Source organism: Sphaeramia orbicularis, unplaced genomic scaffold (genome assembly GCF_902148855.1).
Source record: "Sphaeramia orbicularis unplaced genomic scaffold, fSphaOr1.1, whole genome shotgun sequence".
Classification (NCBI taxonomy): Eukaryota; Metazoa; Chordata; class Actinopteri; order Kurtiformes; family Apogonidae; genus Sphaeramia; species Sphaeramia orbicularis.
In genome coordinates this window covers 58,205-68,355 of record NW_021941716.1, presented here as the reverse complement: position 1 = coordinate 68,355, position 10,151 = coordinate 58,205, and the positions used below count along the sequence as shown (strand labels likewise).

The window sequence follows — 10,151 nt, the reverse complement described above, 5'->3', positions numbered from 1 at the left end:
ACACACACACACACACACACACACATGTTTTAGTGTAGTTGAATATAATCCAGTGGTTGTGTTACCTGCAGCACACACACACACACACACACACACACACACACACACACACACATGTTTTAGTGTAGTTGAATATAATCCAGTGGTTGTGTTACCTGCAGAACTCCTCGTCCGGCCATGGTGTACTTGGCCACCTGGGCGCTCCCCCCACCGGCCTCCTGGGCCCCCAGGGGCAGGGCCTCCGTCATCTTCCCCCCTGAGGTGAGGGTGGTGGAGGGGGGGGTGTACCGCCGACCGGGGGCTGGGTCTGACAGGAAGGACAACACAGTTTAATCCAGTCTGCTGACCTGAAACCTTTGAATATAATAATAGAGAACAGAACATCCTGTAGTTTAAAGACCTACAGCACAGGGGTCAGACATACGGTCTGAGGACCAAGACCACCACCCCCAGAGGGTCCAACCCAACCCACCAGGATGAAGATATGACACTGAAGATACGAACAGTCATTTTAGTTCAGCTTCATCATACAAATACGATCTAAAGGGGATCAGAACCAATAAAAATAACAACACAGTAACTGATAAATAACCACAAAATACAAGTTTTTCTCTTTGTTTTAGTGTAAAAAAGTAAAATGACATGAAAATGTTTTCATTTACAAACTATCCTCTCACAAAAAATGAGAATCTGAACAAATATGAACAACAAAATCAGTGTAATTATACTACTATTCAGTCTGATATTGAATATTTGGTGCATTTGTAGATTAACTGGGATGTGTCATTTATGAAACACATGGAAATGATAAAACTGAGGCAGAATGAGGTGAAATTACACAGATTTTTCTGAAGATATTTTCAGGGTTTTCATTTTATTCAGATTTTTAAGGTAACTTTGAAGTAAATTTTATTTTATTTATTTATTTGTATCAGACATGTAAGTAGTTATAGTCCACTGAGTGGGCTGAGCATTAACCCTTTCATGCACAGTGGTCACTCCAGTGGTCACTCCAGTGGACAGTTCTTCTGCAGCTGTTCTCTTGTATATTCATGGTTTGGTTCTTTCAGATCAGCCCACACAGTTTATGCTTATGCACCATCCCGTACACGTACATTCAGACCAGTACTGGAACTGTGCTGTTCTAGATAAACCTGATCTGCACTAACGGGTCTGAGTGGAAATCAGTTGTTATTTGTTAGACGAAAAGGGTTTTTTTGCATATTATCTCCATGGAGTGAGTAATTACCGGCATTAGAATATGTTAAAATGTGAGAAGACATCAGATTAGCAGCGTCAAAAATGTTTTTATTTCATTGTTTTCATATCACTTTCTGATATTGGGTTTTAAACATGTTTCTTTACTTCTAAAATTAAATGCATGGACATTTTTGTAACTATAGAAAAAAAAAACCAACTCGATCACATTGTTTTTTTCATGGCTAAGGAGGAATAAAAACACTCAAAAAATAAATCTTGACTAAGGTGTGTGTGTGACTAAGGTCATGCCTTCATGCATGAAAGGGTTAAAAAAAATAACAAAACAAGGTTCTAAATGTGAAAACGACATGCGTGCACACACCCTATCTTCAACAACCAGTCTACACATGCTGGTGCCAGTGTTTAACAAGTGCAGAATCAGTAGAATAGTCCCAGTTAACAATTGTAAAAATCACAATAAACATTTTCATTATATAGTTTTACTTTTTTCACTATTTATTATCATTCATTCATTCATTTTCTGAACCTGTTTTCTCCTCACTAGGGTCTCGGGGGTCTCTTGGAGCCTATCCCAGGTACATAGGGGTGAAGGTGGGGTTCACCCTGGACAAGTCTCCAGTTCATCTCAGGGCTGAACATATAGAGACAAACAGTCACTGTCACATTCACACCTATGGACAATTTAGATTAACCAGTTAACCTGTTAGTGCATGTGTTTGGATGGTGGGAGGAGCCAGAGTACCAGAGAGAACCCACGCAGACACGAGGAGAACAGGTAAACTCCACAGAAAGGACCCACCCCCCCTCGACTGGTGTTGGAATGGAACCCAGGACCTTCTGTCTGTGAGGCACCAGTGCTAACCACTGCACCACCGTGTCACCCCTATTATTTATTATTATTATTATTATTATTATTATTATTATTATTAGTAGTAGTAGTAGTAGTAGTAGTAGTACCACCTCCACCAAGGAGGTTCTGTTTTTGCTGCTGTTGGTTTGTCTGTCTGTCTGTGTGCAAGATAACTCAAATAAGTTATGGACAGATTTGGATGAAATTTTCAGGAAATGTTGTAATAATAATAATAATAATAATAATAATAATAATAACAATAATAATAATAATAATAATTATTATTATTATTATTATTATTATTATTATATGTATTTATTTCTATTTTTAATTTTACTGGTCTGACCTGGTTCAGATCAGACTGGGCTGAAGGTGGAACCTGAACTAAAATGAGTTTAACAGCCCTGACCTACAGAAAACTACAGGAGACACAATTTATAAGGAAAACACACACACACACACTCACACACACACACACACACACACACTCACACACACACACACTCACACACACACTCACACACACACACACTCACACACACACTCACACACACACACACACACACACACTCACACACACACTCACACACACACACACTCACACACACACACACACACACTCACACACACACACACACACACACACACTCACACACACACACACACACACTCACACACACACACACACACTCACACACACACACACACAGATGCTGACACACATGGTGGTCACAGTGGCTGAATACCAGAGTGTAAAGTCATGAAATGAAGCCAGTCGTTTCAGTCCTTCCTCTGCTGCTTCAGTCTGTACCAACAGTTTAAAACAAAAAAAAACACAAAGAGGGGACTCATGGACCCCAGACGGACAAGAAAGGACTCTAAAATAACTCCACAGTGTCTTCACAGCTCCAGTAAAGGTGTGTGTGTGTGTGTGTGTGTGTGTGTTGGTGGTGGTCCTTCTGTCTGTCTCCACCCTCTCCACCTCTGCTGCTCTGTCAGTCTTCCAAAGCCACAGTGAAAGCCACATGCTGGGGTTTGGACCTGACTTTACTGTCTGAAACTCCTCCCACTGCTACTGAGGTACTGCACCACCACCACATCCACCACATCCACCACCACCACCACCACCACCACCACCGCCAACACATCCACCACATCTACCACCACCACCGCCAACACATCCACCACATCCACCACCACCGCCAACACATCCACCACATCCACCACCACCACCACATCCACCACCACCACCACCACATCCACCACATCCACCACCACCACCAACACATCCACCACATCTACCACCACCACCGCCAACACATCCACCACATCCACCACCACCGCCAACACATCCACCACATCCACCACCACCGCCAACACATCCACCACATCCACCACCACCACCACATCCACCACCACCACCACCACATCCACCACCACCACCACCACCAACACATCCACCACATCTACCACCACCACCGCCAACACATCCACCACATCCACCACCACCGCCAACACATCCACCACATCTACCACCACCACCACCACATCCACCACATCCACCACCACCACCACATCTACCACCACCACATCCACCACCACCACCACCACCACCACCACCACCACCACCGCCAACACATCCACCACATCTACCACCACCACCGCCAACACATCCACCACATCCACCACCACCGCCAACACATCCACCACATCTACCACCACCACCACCACATCCACCACCACCACCACATCCACCACCACCACATCCACCACTGCAACGCTAAAAGAAAAGGAGTGAGTGCACAAACCAGCGAGGATGAGAGGATGAAGCCCAGTTCAGTCCCACTTCAGTGCCAAAGCCCTGACCCTGATAACCCTGGTCTGTCAGAGGATTTAGAAATGATCCAGCCTCAAAGACCCAGACCATCCACTGATCTGAAACCATTCATACATGCTGAGCCAATCATTCTATCAATACTGGGAAAAAAGGGAGGTTCACACCAATTATTCAGAAGGAAAAATGGACAAAAACTCCAAATACTTGAAAAAAAGAGAAAAAATGAAACAAAAATCTTGAAATACAGCATAAAAGTGAACAAAATTCCAAACGACTCTGATTCTCCTCCAGTTGGATCCACCTGTAGCTTAGAACAGTCTCTTGTATCTGGAACTAAATTGTCCACATCCACTGTGGAATGTGGACTCTGTGGACATTTACACTGAACACTGAAAATCCCATTTCCCACACATTTAAAATTAGAACTCAACTAATATTGATGTGAATTGAATCTAATTGGACAGACACATGACTGGGACCAGATTCAGCTGAGGACCAAATATGGTTCTGTTCCATTTCTCCTCCGTTACACTCTGTTGACTTCTGTTAATTTTTATGCACCATTTTCAAAAACTCCTAAAAAAGCGCAATTTGTGAAATCTGATTACTTCCGCCAAGGAGGTTATGTTTTTGCCAGGGTTTGTTTGTTTGTTTGTTTGTTTGTCTGTTTGTTTGTTTGTCTGTCCGTTAGTGTGCAACATAACTCAAAAAGTTATGGACAGATTTGGATGAAATTTTCAGGGTTTGTTGGAAATGGGATAAAGAAGAAATGATTAAATTTTGGTGGTGATCGGGGATGGGGGGGCCCACGGGGGGGCCCATTTCCAACAAACCCTGAAAATTTCATCCAAATCTGTCCATAACTTTTTGAGTTATGTTGCACACTAACGGACAGACAAACAGACAAACAAACAAACCATGGCAAAAACATAACCTCCTTGGCGTGGGGGGGCCCATGGGGGGGGGGGCACTGATCAGCCTTGGCGGAGGTCTGCGCTCTCCGAGTGCTTCTAGTTATTATATGTGACAAAACTCCTACATCATAATTATTAGTCCTTCATCAGATCCAGACCAAATTTCCAGAAGTGTTTGTGCCTCGCATTAATACTGGTGCAACACCAGCGGTCGTGATCAGTTTAGATTTTCAAACTGACGTCATTCAGTTATATTAACACATTTAACCCTGTCACACATGAATTATGAGAATCTTAATCAAGATTCTTTTCCTGAGTGTTTTTATTCCTCGTTAGGCTTGAAAAAAACCATGTGATGGAATTTTTTTTATGAACCTTACAAAAATGTCCAATCAGCTGGAAACCATGTGTTTAATGTTTGAAGCAAAAACATGCATTTACTGTCATACTGTGGGAAAACTATGACATACTTTTTTTTTTTTTTAAATGCTGCTAATCTGATGTTTTCTCACATTTTAACATACTATAATAGTAGCTATTACTCTGTCAAATAATATGCAAAAAACAACAAAACACAACAACTTCTCATTAAAAAAACCAAAACTGTTCATTAAAGCCTAATAACAATTAGCAATTGATTCACGCTCTAATATGTTGTTAGAGATCAGGTTTATCAAGAACAGGAATGTTACAGTGACGGTCTGAATGTCAGGGCATTATTATGGGATGGTGCATTAGCGTCCACTGTGTCGGCTGATATGGAACTAAAACAACCAAATCCTTGAACCTACAAGAGAACAGATGTAGAAAAACTGTCCACTGGAGTGACCGCTGGACTGACCACTGGAGTGACCACTGTGCATGAAAGGGTTAAATGCAGATTTCACTGAACTGGCGCACAGTCTGCAGTTGCGATGCCAATAACTCATGAAGTTAAGTTGAAGTTTCAGAACTCCTTATGCTAAATGGACGTAAATCATAGAAACAAGTTATGGCAAAAAACTGAGTTGATGACTTTTTACAGTGTAGTCCTTCATCCTTAAATCAGTCCCAAATCCAATCCATGCTTCATCTGCAGTGTATATGGAGCTGATTCTGTCCATGCCAACCTTCCATCGGTTCAGAGTTTAAAGAGGACACTCACATGTGGCCGTAACTGTCTGTTTTCTAACACACAAACCCCCTGTCCCATCCCTCCACTCTTCTTCTTTTTTATTTTCAACTGATAACTCGTAAATACAAGTTAAGTCAACTCGCACCTAGAGGAAAAAAAAAACTTTCAATCAGTCGAGACAATGAACTAATGAACGTTTAACTTTTGAAAACTAGAACAGCTGAGTTGAAAATCCAAAACTAGTCGGAGCTCTTTGAGTTTAAGAGCAAAAACAAGTGGACGGAACTAAATGGAGCTGTAATGTTCTGCAGTGTAGATAAAATGTACAAAAACTGATAAAATGAGAATAAAATGAGCAAAATACTTGAAAAATAAGGAAAAATTAACCAAAAAACCTTGAAATGAAGCATAAAATTGAACAAATTCTTCTAAAGTGAGAAGAAAATGAACAAAATACTTGAAAAATGAGGTGAATTCATCACTTCATCACATCCAGAACTCTGTATTTATTCTGTTACCCCACCCCCCCACCCCCAATACATGTTGATAATTAGTGTAAAATACAGTTCTTCGTCTTTTCATGGTCATCCGATATTCAGAGGCTCCGTAGTTACCATGGAAACATAAATCATCTTCTACAACATTGATTCACCAGTAAAACCCATGGAGTTGGATTAATGACAGTGGAGAAAATGAACAAAAATGAATAAAAAAAAACGCAAAATAATAAATAATGTGGAAAAATAATAACAAAATAATAACAAAAACAGCCAAAGTAATGAATAAAATGAATGAAAATGAATAATAAATCAACACTGTAATTGGTAACACTGACAAATGAGCCACAAATTGAAGTAAACTGAAGGAAAAAAAAAATTAAAAGGCAAGAAAATGAACAAAAACAAGCAAATGATAAACAAAATGAACAAAATGAGCAAAACCAAAGAAGAAACTGTACAAAATAATAAATAACAGAGAAAATAAGCAATCAAATGAACAAAATGAAAATGACAGGGGATGGACACACTGGGTTTCTGTTCAATTAATGACAGACTGGACTGAAAAAGACACTGTTTATTCAGTTTTCTCTGTTTTTGATAGAAGAACCATCAACTCTACTTTGAACTTTAATGAACATCTACATGATCGGTGAATTAAACACAGGAAAATACATGATTTATACTGAAAAAAATGCAAAATACAGAGGATAATATTATAATTAATGGTGATAAAATACTGAAGAAAAGGTTAATTTGGGAACTAGTTCCATTCCACTGCTCTGCAATGTTTTTTTTTTTCTACAATTATTAACTTCACAGATTAAATGTGTTAAATGCTCTGTATTTTCATCAGATTGTTCAACTAATGACCACAGTGTTGTTTCACTGCTGTTTTCCAGGTCTATGATGGACTCTAATTTCACTCCTTTTCTTCTTTAAGTATTTGACTCGTATAAACTGAAGTCTGCGATCAAACTAAATATAAATGACCTGTTTTTTCGCAGCTAAACTTCAGATTCCTGAGTGGGAGGACGCGTTAGAAGGAAGTCCTGCTTTGCCATAATGTTTGCATGTTGGGCTTTGTGGTCGTGTTCCGTACGCGAGCGTCCGACTGGGACCAGATCAAAACCCTCACATAAGTGGGAGGATTTTAAAATGTACATAAGGAGCGACACCAAAAACTGATCGCTCTGAGTTTATACAAATGCAGCGGCTGGAGGAGCTGAAGTCCACCCACACTTTAGATCCACAGAGTTTCATATTTTAGCTCAAAGTGGAAGATAAATGTACAAAACGCCGACTGTGTTCTGTTCAAACCAAATACGAAACAATAAAAGAACATGTAAAAGACACGATGAGGGAGAGGAATTAAATATTATTCAGAAATGAGAACAACTGTCTACTGTTCAGGAGCTTTTTATAAAGTCTGCATTCATCTGAAAAGTACATACACTGTAAAAAATCTAACTCTGACCCAGTGTATTTGTGTCATTTCTGTTCCAAACATCTGATCCCACTGAAAATCCAACAGAATCCCCTCCAGAGGAACTGGACACTGAGACAGAAGAACTGATTTACAGACGACAGATCTGGAACATCTGATTTAAATACATCTGATCAACATCATTTTCACTGGTTCCATTGGCAGATTTTTTTTTTGCTTGAATTAAGCAAAAAAAAAAAAAAAAAAAAAAAAAAAACTTAAATTGAGCAAAAAAGCATGAATTTAGCAACAAAAAAAACCTCTTGAATTAAGAGAAATAAAATAAAATAAAATCCTAAATTAAGGGGGAAAAAAAACTTGAATTAAGCAAAAAAAAATCTTGAATTAAGCAAAAAAATAAATAAAAAATCTTGAATTAAGCAAAAAGTCTTGAACTAAGAAAAAAAAATCTTAAATTGAGCAAAAAAACCTTGAATTAAGCAAAACAAATAAATAAATAAATCTTGAATTAAGCAAAAAAAAAAAATCTTGAATTAAGCAAAAAATAATAATCTTGAATTAAGCAAAAATAATACTAATAATAATCTTGAATTAAGCAAAAAAAAAAAAAAAAAAAAATCTTGAATTAAGCAAAACATCTGCCAATGGAAGATTTTTTTTACTTAATTTAAGCTTTTTTTTTTTTTTTGCTTAATTACTTAATTCGAGCCTAACCCTTGAACCCAAGTCTAACCCTGGGGCTCAGGTTTATAAAATCCCTCACACAAACAGGCCTCAGTTCTCACCTGATGAACACTTTTAGAGCCTTTTTTTTCTTGTTGACTCACATCAGATTAAATAAATCCAACCTAACTGAAGATCTACTGGGACAGACTCAGCACTTACTAATTTAGAAACACAGACTTTTTCTTCTATAATGAGGAAAATATCAGACAAAACACAGTGAAATGCGTTTTGTTTTGTTTTTTTAAATAAAAAACAGTTTTTCTACCGTATTTGGCGTCCCACAGGAACACCATCTGTGCGCACAGACCGGATCCGGTTCAGACCCTGAACTTCCAGACCCAGACCCACACTTTAATCCTCCGGTTTTAATCTTCGGTGTTTTTCACTCTTTTATGTCCAATAATGTGCGTTAATACGTTCTTCAGCGGTGCGTTCTCCGGGATTCTTCAGCCTTTTACGCACCGGAGCGCGCGCCTATGCGGACAGCCGGAGTCAGAGCGGACAGCCGGTGCGTCTGCTGCCGTTCATGTTGAATTCAAAAAGTCTGTGCGCTTGACTTTTCACTTGTCTTCAAAAGCTACATCTGGAAGCACGAGGCTGAACACAGGCTCCCACACACGGATGAAAAAAAAAAAAAAAAAGTGCAGGAAACGGAAGAAAAGCGGAAAAGGCGGCTGTAGATGCGTCTGAAATGCGCTTCGGTCCTCCTTCAGCCGCTCCTTAAAGTCCGTTCAAGTCTAAACTAAAGTGTGTGTGTTTTCGGTCTTCCTCTGGACTTGAATGGACATCCAGTCTGACACAGGACGGGCTTTTACCGGCACTGCGCTGCCTCCGCCTGTCATCTGTGCATGACGCAGCCCGCAGCCAATGAGGACGCGCGCCGCTGGGAAGGGGATCGACCAATCAGCGTTAGGTCCGTCCGAGAGGAGGCGGGGTTTAAGACGAAACCAGTGAAAAGAGAAGGAGGGCTTTAACCCTTTCATGCATCAATTAGAGGAACCTTATTCAAGATGTTTTTATTCCTGAGTGTTTTTATTCCTGTTAATGCGTAAAAAAAAAACAATGCGACTGAAATTTTTTGATGAATCTATTTTTCTTGGAGTTCCATAAATGTCCACTCAGCTGGACATTCATGCATTTAATTTCTGAAGCCAAAACACATGCATTTACTGACATACTGTGTGAAAACTATGAAATAAAAACATTTTTAATGGAGCTAATCTGATGTTTTCTCACATTTTTACATACTACACTGAAAAAAAAAAAAAACTGTAAAGAAAACAATATTATTCCGGCAGCAGGGATGCCAAAAAAAATACTGTTAAATAACCAAAAATAACCATCTCATAAAAATACGGTAATTTTTCATAATTAAAATAGTTTTTTGCCCTAACTTTACATGAGATTTTGCTTTTTTTTTTTTTTTTTTTTGACTTTTTAATGTTTAATAAAGAATATTTTCATGTATTAAAACAATCCAATTCCCTATAAATATATATATAAATAATTTTCAGTCAGACTCAGTTGTCCAATCCACTGATAAAA

At 39.2% G+C, this 10,151-nt stretch overlaps 1 pseudogene; it reads right to left on the bottom strand.

Annotated features, from left to right (window-relative positions):
* LOC115416875 (runt-related transcription factor 1 pseudogene) overlaps positions 1 to 9,141 on the bottom strand; it is an 11,769-nt pseudogene extending 2,628 nt beyond the window's left edge.
* Positions 9,142 to 10,151: the final 1,010 nt, after the last annotated feature.